We start from the raw sequence: 10,084 nt of genomic DNA on the forward strand, positions 1-10,084 counted from the left end.
CCCACAATGCCGTGCATTGGGTGGCTGAGGGTTGCAGGGCATTTGAGGGCCACAGGCGTTGTGTGTATGTGTGTGTGCGTATGTATGTATGTGTGTGTTAAGTGGAGCATCTGATGATGCCATGATGACTCACTTTCCCATGAGCCCCTGGACTGGGACTCAAACTGTGAGCAGTGAAACTTGAAGAAAGACTTTGTACAATATAGAACCATCTGGTTCCTCATAGTTACATTCTGGAGTCAGAGAAAGCTTCTGATGCCATAAACAGAAGGGTTGTGATGTCATAATGAGAAGGGATATGATGTCATGATATCATAATGAGAAGGGATGTGATGTTATGATGAGAAGGGTTGCGATATCATAACGAGAAGAGTTGTGATGTCACGATGAGAAGGGTTACAGTGCATTCAAAAACTATTCAGACCCCTTCCCTTTTTAAACATTTTGATATGATACGGCCTTATTCTAAAATGGTGTCACGTGGGCTCCCTCTCCGGCCTCTAGGTCACCAGGCTGCTCGATAGGGCACACACCTGTCACCAGCGTTAGGCGCATAATGACATTCACCTGGACTCCATCACCTCCTTGTTGATGCCCTATATATGTCGCTCGCTTTGGTTCATCGTTACAAATGGATGAATTAAAATCATTTCTGGGCCTCCCGGGTGGCGCAGGTCTAAGCCTGGGTTCGATCCCAGGCTCTGCCGCAGCCGGCCGCGACCGGGAGGTCCATGTGGTGACGCACAATTGGCCTAGCGTCGTCCGGGTTAGGGAGGGTTTGGCCGGTAGGGATATCCTTGTCTCATCGCGCACTAGCAACTCCTTTGGCAGGGCTAGGTGTACGGTGTTTCGTGCGGCTGACTTCCGGGTTGGATGCGTGCTGTGTTAAGAAGCAGTGCGACTTGGTTGGTTTGTGTTTCGGAAGACTCATGGCTCTTGACCTTCATCTCTCCCGAGCCCGTATGGGAGTTGTAGCTATGAGACAAGACAGTAACTACTAATAATTGGATACCACAAAATTGGGGAGAAAAGGGTGTATAATAATAATTTATTCATCAATCTTCACAAAATACCCCATAATGACAAGGGTATTTAGAAATGTTTGCTAATTTATTAAAAACAGAAAACATTTTTGCAGCGTTGAAGGTCCGCAAGAACACAGTGGCCTCCATCATTTTTAAATTGAAGAAGTTTGGAACCATCAACGCAGCCTGGAGCTGGCCTCCAGGCCAAACTGTCACGTTGTTTGTAATAATGAATGTCGGACCAAGGCGCAGCGTACGTTGAGTTCCACATAATTTATTAAAGAAGTGAAATTTGACAAAGACAAAACAATAAACAATAAACTAACAAACAACGAACCGTGACTACAACACTAACTCAAAACATAAACAATATGCCATAACCCACAGGTGGAAAAAATGCTACTTAAGTATGATCCCCAATTAGAGACAACGATAACCAGCTGCCTCTAATTGGGAATCATACAAATCACCAACATAGAAAATAAACCTAGAACCCCACATAGAAAATATAAACTAGAACAACCCCCCAGTCACGCCCTGACCTACTCTACCATAGAAAATAAAAGCTTTCTATGGTCAGGACATGACAGTACCCCCACCAAAGGTGCGGACCCCGACCTAACCTGAAACAAAAAGGGAGGGTTGGGGGGGGGGTCTAGTGCCGGTGGCGGCTCTGGGACGAAGAACCCGCTCAGCTCTCGGATCCACCATCTTTGGTGGCGGCTCTGGTGCGGGACGAAGAACCTGCTCATCCCTTAGATCGAGCCATGGACCCAGGCTGAACACTGTGCCTGGACTGGACCTAGATGCCGAGGAAGGCTCCTGCCTTGGAGTGGGACTGTACGCCGTGTTTGGACTGGACATCGGCATAGGGGAAAGCTCCCTCTATGGAGCTGGACTGGACGCTGTGCCTGGACTGGGCACCAACGCAGAAGAAGACTCTGAACTTGTAGCTAAACTGGACGCCGTGCTCAGACTGGGGATTGGCGCAGGGTGAAGGCTCCGGCCATGGAACTGGAGGTTCTGGACCATTGACCGTCGGAGGAGGTTCCGGACCGTTGACCGTCTCATGAGGTTCCGGACCGTTGACCGTCTCAGGAGGTTCTGGAACGTGGACCGTCTTAGGAGGTTCCGGACTCTGGACCGTCTCAGGAGGTTCCGGACTGTGAAACGTCGCCGGAAGCTCTGGACTGAGGATCGTCGCAGGAAGCCTGGTGCGTGGGGCCGGTACAGGTGGCACCGGACTAGTGAAACGCACTTCAGGGCGAGTGCGGGGAGGAGGCACAGGACGTACTGGACCAGGGAGGCACACTGGAAGCCTGATGCGTGTGGTCGGTACAGGTGGCACCGGACTGATGGCACGCACTTCAGGGCAAGTGCGGTGAGAAGGAACAGGACATACTGGACTGGGGACACGCACTTCAAGGAGAGTGCGAGGAGCAGGCACAGGATGTACCAGACTGGGGACACGCACTTGAGGGAGAGTGCGGGGAACAGGCACAGGACGTACCGGGCTGTGGCGACGTACTGGAGACCTGGTGCGTATAGCCGGCATCAATGGTACCTGAACTTTAACACACTTCGCACGGCAAGTGTGAGGAGCTGGCACAGGACGTACTGGGCTGTGAAGGTCCACTGGAGACCTGGTGCGTATAGCCGGCATCAATTGTTCCGGAACTTTAACACACTTCTCAGGACGAGTATGGGGAGCTGACTCAGGTGGCACCAAACTGACAACACGTTCCTTAGGGCAATATCCGTGCATCCTCCACCAACTCAACAAGTCTCCCATTTCTCTCTCCTCCATATTCTCCCTCTTCTCCCAGACTGGCTCTGGTTCACTCCTCGGCTCCACCAACTGCTCCATGAGACCCCCCACAATTTTTTCTTGGGGTTTCTGTGGCCTTCCTCCCCGACTTCGTTGCTGTCCCTTCTTCGTCGCTGTCCCTCCTTCGTCGCTGTCCCTCCTTCGTCGCTGTCTCTCCTTCGCTGCTTCCGCCTGCTTCCATTACAGGCTCTTGTCTCCTGCCATTATTTCGTCCCAAGTCCAGGATGTTCTCTCCCTGATCTCCTCCAAAGACCACGATGCCATCTCCTCCCCGGGCACGCTGCTTGGTCTTTTGTTGATGGGATATTCTGTCACGTTGTTCGTAATAATGAATGTCGGACCAAGCCGCATATTAAAAAAGTGAAACTTTAACAAAGACAAAACAATAAACAATAAACTAACAAACAACGAACCGTGACTACCACACTAACTCAAAACATAAACAATGTCCCATAACCCACAGGTGGAAAAAATGCTACTTAAGTATGATCCCCAATTAGAGACAACGATAACCAGCTGCCTCTAATTGGGAATCATACAAATCACCAACATAGAAAATAAACCTAGAACCCCACATAGAAAATATAAACTAGAACAACCCCCCAGTCACACCCTGACCTACTCTACCATAGAAAATAAGCTTTCTATGGTCAGGACGTGACACAAACTGAGAAATCGGTGACCAAGAAGCCGATGGCCACTCTGACACAGCTCCAGAGTTATTCTGTGGAGATGGCAGAACCTTCCAGAAACACAACTATCTCTGCAGGATTCCACCAACCAGGCCTTTATGGTAGAGTGGCCAGACGGTAGCCACTCCTCAGTAAAAGGCAACTAAAGAACTCTCAGACCATGAGAAACAAGATTCTCTTGTCTGATGAAACCAATATTGAAATATTTGGCCTGAATGCCAAGTGTCACATCTGGAGGTAACCTGGCATCATCCCGTATGTGAAGCATGGTGGTCACAGCTTCATGCTGTGGGGATGTTTTTCAGCGGCATGGATTTTCAGCAGCATGGATTGGGAGACTTGTCAGGATCGAGGGAAAAATGAACGGAACAAAGAACAGAGAGATCCTTGATGAAAACCTGCTTCAGAGAGCTCAGGACCTCAGACTGGGGCGAAGGTTTACCTTCCAACAGGACAATGACCCTAAGTACACAGCCAAGACAATGCAGGAGTGGCTTTGGGACAAGTCTCTGAGTGGCCCAGCCAGAGACCAGACTTGAACCCGATCGAACATGTGCAGCGACGCTCCCCATCCAACCTGACAGAGCTTGAGATGATCTACAGAGAAAAATGGGAGAAACTCCCCAAATACAGGTGTGCCAAGCTTGTAGCGTCATACCCAAGAAGACTCGAGGCTGTATTCGACTGCCAAAGGTGCTTTGACTTACCAAAGCACAGATTGAATGGTAAGCTTCCTGCTTTTACTCCCTGCTTGTACTTCCTAGGGGTACACTCAAAATGACTGCCAGTCCATCCATTATGCCGACATTGACATGAATTGGGAGGCCCGTTCCATAGTCTCAGTTGTTATTAGATAGAACGTCGCCGCCCCGTCCACCTGTGGGGAAAACAATCTGTGGTTACCTAGTTTATCCCTTTGGCTCACAACAAAAACACAATCTTTTTCAAACACAATTTTCTTGTTGTCTGCTTGTTTTAATTCATTACTAAACTACATTTAAGAAAAATACAACATGTATAAAGATTTACATTTCGACATTGCCTGCTCGCTAGCGTTCTCACTACTTAGAAAAATTTAATATTGTAGGGCTTCCATCATGCCCTTTTTCATGACGGTGCTAGTAACCACGTGAGTGAGTGCTAGCTAGCTACCAACCAGAACATGAAGCTAGCCAAGAACGAAAACAAACAAACGGACTACACAGCTACAACTAGTTACAAACTGACTATACTAAGCAAGTTAAATGTCTTGCCTGTGATTAAATAATTGTACCAAGACAGTGCCAATAGACATGGTCACCCTCTTCATGGTTCCTAAGCAACTTTGCAGTATATATATGGTCGAGGGGAATTCTTTCTTATGACGTGAATATGGACTCGGAGTATGGATTCTATTACTATCAGTTGTTCTAATATCATAATGATAAGGTTTTTGATGTCATAATGAGAAGGGTCCTCATGTCATAATGATAAGGGATCTCATGTCAATGAGAATAGTGTCATTATCAGAACAGTTCTGATGTCACAATGAGGATGATGACATAAAGCCAGGCATGATGGCCCATAGATGGTTGTAAGCTGTGACTGAGTGATATTGAGCTCAGGCAGCTGAAAGAGGAGAGGCTCTATTCCTGTCCTTCTCTGCCTCAGCACACATCACCAACCTCATCAGCCCCAACCCCTCAAAGCCTCTCAAGCCACCATCGCTCCCTATCTCACCCTCTATTTCCCCCCGGCTCTCTATCCTTCTCACCCCCCTCAAGCCCCTGGCCACCCTGCTGGGTGTACCTGGAGGTAAGATGACACAACAAGATCTCACGGTTTCACTTCAGTATTCAACGTTTGTCCAGGGTAGGGTAAACGTCTATGGATGACGTGAAAGTACACTGTAACAAAAAACTCATTTATATAGTAATTTTGGGTATTGTCAACAGTAAAATACTGTGAAACCTTTTACTGCAGCATACTGTAAAGTACGGAGCATTGTGGCAAAAGTTTGTGGGCGTGGAAAGAATTGTGGTATTTTGAATGGCACTATAATTCCACCCCACAGAATACAGTATCCGTACTGTATTTTTGGAGTACCAAAAACCTTTTGACCACTAGAGGGTGGATGGTATTTTTGGTAGAGGCTCATTAACATATTTTGAGGCATGCCTTGTAAGAGGCTATATTTGTTGCACCCGTGAGTGAGAATGCGGTACCTATTTATCTCCTATGTAGCAGTAGTGCTCCATCAATTTAAAATATATAGGGGATAGATTTGAGTTGCAGCAAGTCTTGAACCTTAAATGGCTAGTTTGGAAGCCTTTGTAAGGCCTCTAGAAGTGCAAGTGATTTAAAACGCCACATGACCTAACAGCCAACCTGCTTGCACCAATCCCTTGTAAATACTGTAAAAAACAAACCTCACCCCTCAATGATTTTGATTCTTCCATCCATTCATTCATTCATTTATTCATCACAATTACGGTAGCATTAACTTTTTACAGTATAATACAATCAATTTTACGGTATTGTGCTGTGCTTCATTACACAGTACTTTGCTTTGATGCTGTATTTGTATTGCAGTAGTTGTACTACTATATGATATAGAGAAATGTACTTGCCATGAACTGCATATAAGCTAATGTCAAATTCACATCAACTCCTTGACAGTGTAGGCAAGGGTTAAGACTGGTAAAACAGAACAGACTTGACGGTTAAGTTTAGGCATTAATTATGACTTGTTAAGGTAGGGGTTAAGGTTTGGGATAAGGAGAAAAAGTCAACAAGTGCCTAGCACTGGGTTCAAACCTGCAATCCTTGGATCTGAAGCACATGGTTTAAGCACTTTGCCTATCCCCATCCACAATGTCCTAGCAAGCATTGAGCCTAATTGAGCGTAATGTGTGCTCACGTTGCCCCTAGTGGACGGTATTGAAGGCATCTCCCGATGTCTGATGCTCTATCTTATCATATCCCAATCCTATTCTTTCCTATCCTATCCCATAGTGTGGGGGTTGCATGTATGTGGTGTAGAAACATTGTTGTGTTGTGTTCTCGATGGTGGTGACCTTGTTATGGCCAGCCAGAGGATGGAGAGCCACAGACCTGCGTGATCATGGGATATTGTTTAGCAGGGCAGAATAAAACAGCCTCCCCAAATATCAAGGCTCAGAACAGTGTCCTTGGTCCATCTTGCCACTGTATGGTCTGTGTATGTGTGTGTGTGTGTGTGTGTGTGTGTGTGTGTGTGTGTGTGTGTGTGTGTGTGTGTGTGTGTGTGTGTGTGTGTGTGTGTGTGTGTGTGTGTGTGTGTGTGTGTGTGTGTGTGTGCGTGTGTGTGTGTGTGTGTGTGTGTGTGCGCGTTTGCGTGTGCGCGTGCGTGTGTGTGTGTGTCTGCAAGTGTTTAGTGTACCTAAATGGCCATTAAAGAGGGATGCTGTGACCTGTGATGTCACTCGTGTAAAATCTCTATTACCTGTTCTCAGCCCATGACAGGGCTTTAAAAAAAAGTAGCGTGGGGCTGTTACACAGAAGAGAGCATCCGGGGTCTGCCAGCTCCAAAGGGTTGTATGTTTGTGTATGTGTGTGTCTATACTGTGTGTGTCAACTCCAAAGCGGCTGCGGCGGCATTACGCCACGATAAACCCTGGGCCTTGTTCTAATACTCTTAAACTGCATACGCCCTCCTCAATTTCATCCTGCCTTCATCCTTCCTAGAGTAATCCCTCGACCCTCGTCAGACATGACTAGATTAGTGGAAGAAAATCATTGCAGTGAAAGCTAATCTGAAAACCTAAATCAATCAGTCAATCAATAAATCATTCAAATTGTAGCTGCATATACTGTTACTGCCATGAATGCGGGTCAGTTTTGCTTTTTTACTCCTAATGATTAGGGTTAGGATTAGGGGTGGGTAAACTGATCCTAAATCTGGGCCTGCAACCCAGGCAGCTTCTGCCCAGAGCTCTCCCAGAGAGAGGTGGTTTAACTTGGAGAGAGAGGGGATAGAAGGACTGTCTGCTGTTGCCATAGGGACAGGAAGCAAGCCAGGCACACTGACCTGGGATTTTAAGACCCATTTGATGGACTCTGTTTCTTTCACTGACATGGAAAGAGTTATTTGAAGCATGCTTGAAATGTTTACGTTGGATTTAGTTGATGTGCATTAGCCTCTGATCCACTTACTGACTCATAATTCATCATTTACATGGAAATGATCAAGAGCTCAATCAGAGGATTTGATGACATTTCTCATCTTTTTTCCCGACAAAGCCAACTTTTTCATGCATATAGAGATGTTAAATGAGACTGTATATAATTCCACGCTTTTTGCCAATTCATGACTAAATGAAATGTATGAATCCAAACTTTATTACAAGAAGTAACGTTGGATACACCTGTCCAGTTTAGATATGTAGTCTGTATTTTCATATGTGCTGCTGGCCCCCTGGTGGCCAGGGACAACGAAATAAGTGGTTTATTCAAAACCAAGCTCACAGATAAAGAAGATACACGAAACCATACATAGAGTTATATCATTTCTCAACAAAAAAAACATATTGACCTATATAATACTCTATTAGCTACCATTGAAATGTACTGTTCTTTCCCTCTTAAGCCTCTTTATTTACTTATGTCCCTTTGAATGAAAGGACAACTTTGAAACTAACTTCTACTGTTGAAAGAACCTGTATTGCCCTTCCAGGGATATAGTATATATAGTACCAGTCAAACGTTTGGACACACCTACACATTCATGGGTTTTTCTTTATTTTTACTATTTTCTACATTGTAGAATAATAATGAAGACATCAAAACTATGAAATAACACATATGGAATCATGTAGTAACCAACAAAGAGCATTTTATATTTGAGATTCTTCCAAGTAGCCACCCAGTCTTGAAGGAGTTCCCACATATGCTGAGCACTTGTTGGTTGCCTTTCCTTCATTCTGCAGTCCAACTCATCCCAAACCATCTCAAATGGGTTGAGGTTGGGTGATTGTGGATGCGAGGTCATCTGATGCAGTACTCCATCACTCTCCTTCTTGGTCAAACAGCCCTTGCACAGCCTGGAGGTGGGTTGGGTCATTGTCTTGTTGAAAAACAAATAATAGTCCCACTAAGCACAAATCAGATGGAATGGCGTATCACTGCAGAATGCTGTGGTAGCCAAACTGGTTAAGTGTGCCTTGAATTGTAAATAAATCACAGAGAGTGTCACCAGCAAAGCACCCGCCACACCATCACACCTCCTCCATGTTTAATTGTGGGAACCACACATGCAGAGATCATCTGTTCACCGACTCTGCATCTCACAAAGGCACGGTGGTTGGAACCAAAAATCTCAGACCAAAGGACAGATTTACACCGGTCTAATGTCCATTGCCTGTGTTTCTTGGCCCAAGCAAGTATTCTTCTTATTGTTGTCCTTTACCAGTGATTTATTTGCAGTAATTCGACCATGAAGGCCTGATTCATGCAGTCTCCCTGAACAGTTGATGTTGAGATGTATCTGTTACTTGAACTCTGTGAAGCATATATTTAGGCTGCAATTTTTGAGGCTGTTAACTCTAATGAACTTATCATCTGCAGCAGAGTCTTCCTTTCCTCTGGAGGTCCTCATGAGAGTCCTTTTCATTGTTGTAACGGCTGTTGGAAGGAGCGGAGGACCAAGATCCAGCGTGGTACGTGTTCATCTTTATTATTGGAACTGAACACTGATTAACCAAAATAACAAAGAGAATGAACAAAAACCAAAACAGTTCTGTCTGGTGCAGAAAGACACAAAACAGAAAACAACTACCCACAAAACCCATGTGGGAAAAAGTTACCTAAGTATGGTTCTCCAACAGAGACAACGATAGACAGCTGCCTCTGATTGAGAACCACACCTGGTCAAACAACAAAGAAATAAAAAACATAGAAAATGAACATAGAATGCTCACCCTAGTCACACCCTGGCTTAACCAAAATAGAGAATAAAAGCCTCTCTATGGCCAGGGAGTGACAATTATAGAGCTTGATGGTTATTGCGACTTGAAGAAACTTTCAAAGTTCTTGAAATTTTCCAGATTGACTGACCTACATGTCTTAATAAAGTAATGATGGACTGGCATTTCTCTTTGCTTATTTGAGCTGTCCTTGACATAATATGGACTTGGTCTTTTACCAAATAGGGCTATCTTCTGTATACCACCCCTACCTTGTCACAACACAACTGATTGGCTCAAACGCATTAAGGAAAGAAATTCCACAAATTGACTTTTAACAAGGCACACCTGTTAATTGAAATGCATTCCAGGTGACTACCTCATGTAGCTGGTTGAGAGAATGCCAAGAGTGTGCAAAGCTGTCATCAAGGCAAAGGGTGGCTTCTTTGAAGAATTTCAAATTAAATATATATTTTGATTTGTTTTACACTTTTTTGGTTACTACATGATTCCATATGTGTTATTTCATAGTTTTTTTTTTAAATTCTGCAATGTAGAAAATAGTCTAAATGAAGAAAAACCCTTGAATGAGTAGGTGTGTCTACAAGTGGGAGGATT

Source organism: Oncorhynchus tshawytscha, linkage group LG05, assembly GCF_018296145.1.
Source record: "Oncorhynchus tshawytscha isolate Ot180627B linkage group LG05, Otsh_v2.0, whole genome shotgun sequence".
Classification (NCBI taxonomy): Eukaryota; Metazoa; Chordata; class Actinopteri; order Salmoniformes; family Salmonidae; genus Oncorhynchus; species Oncorhynchus tshawytscha.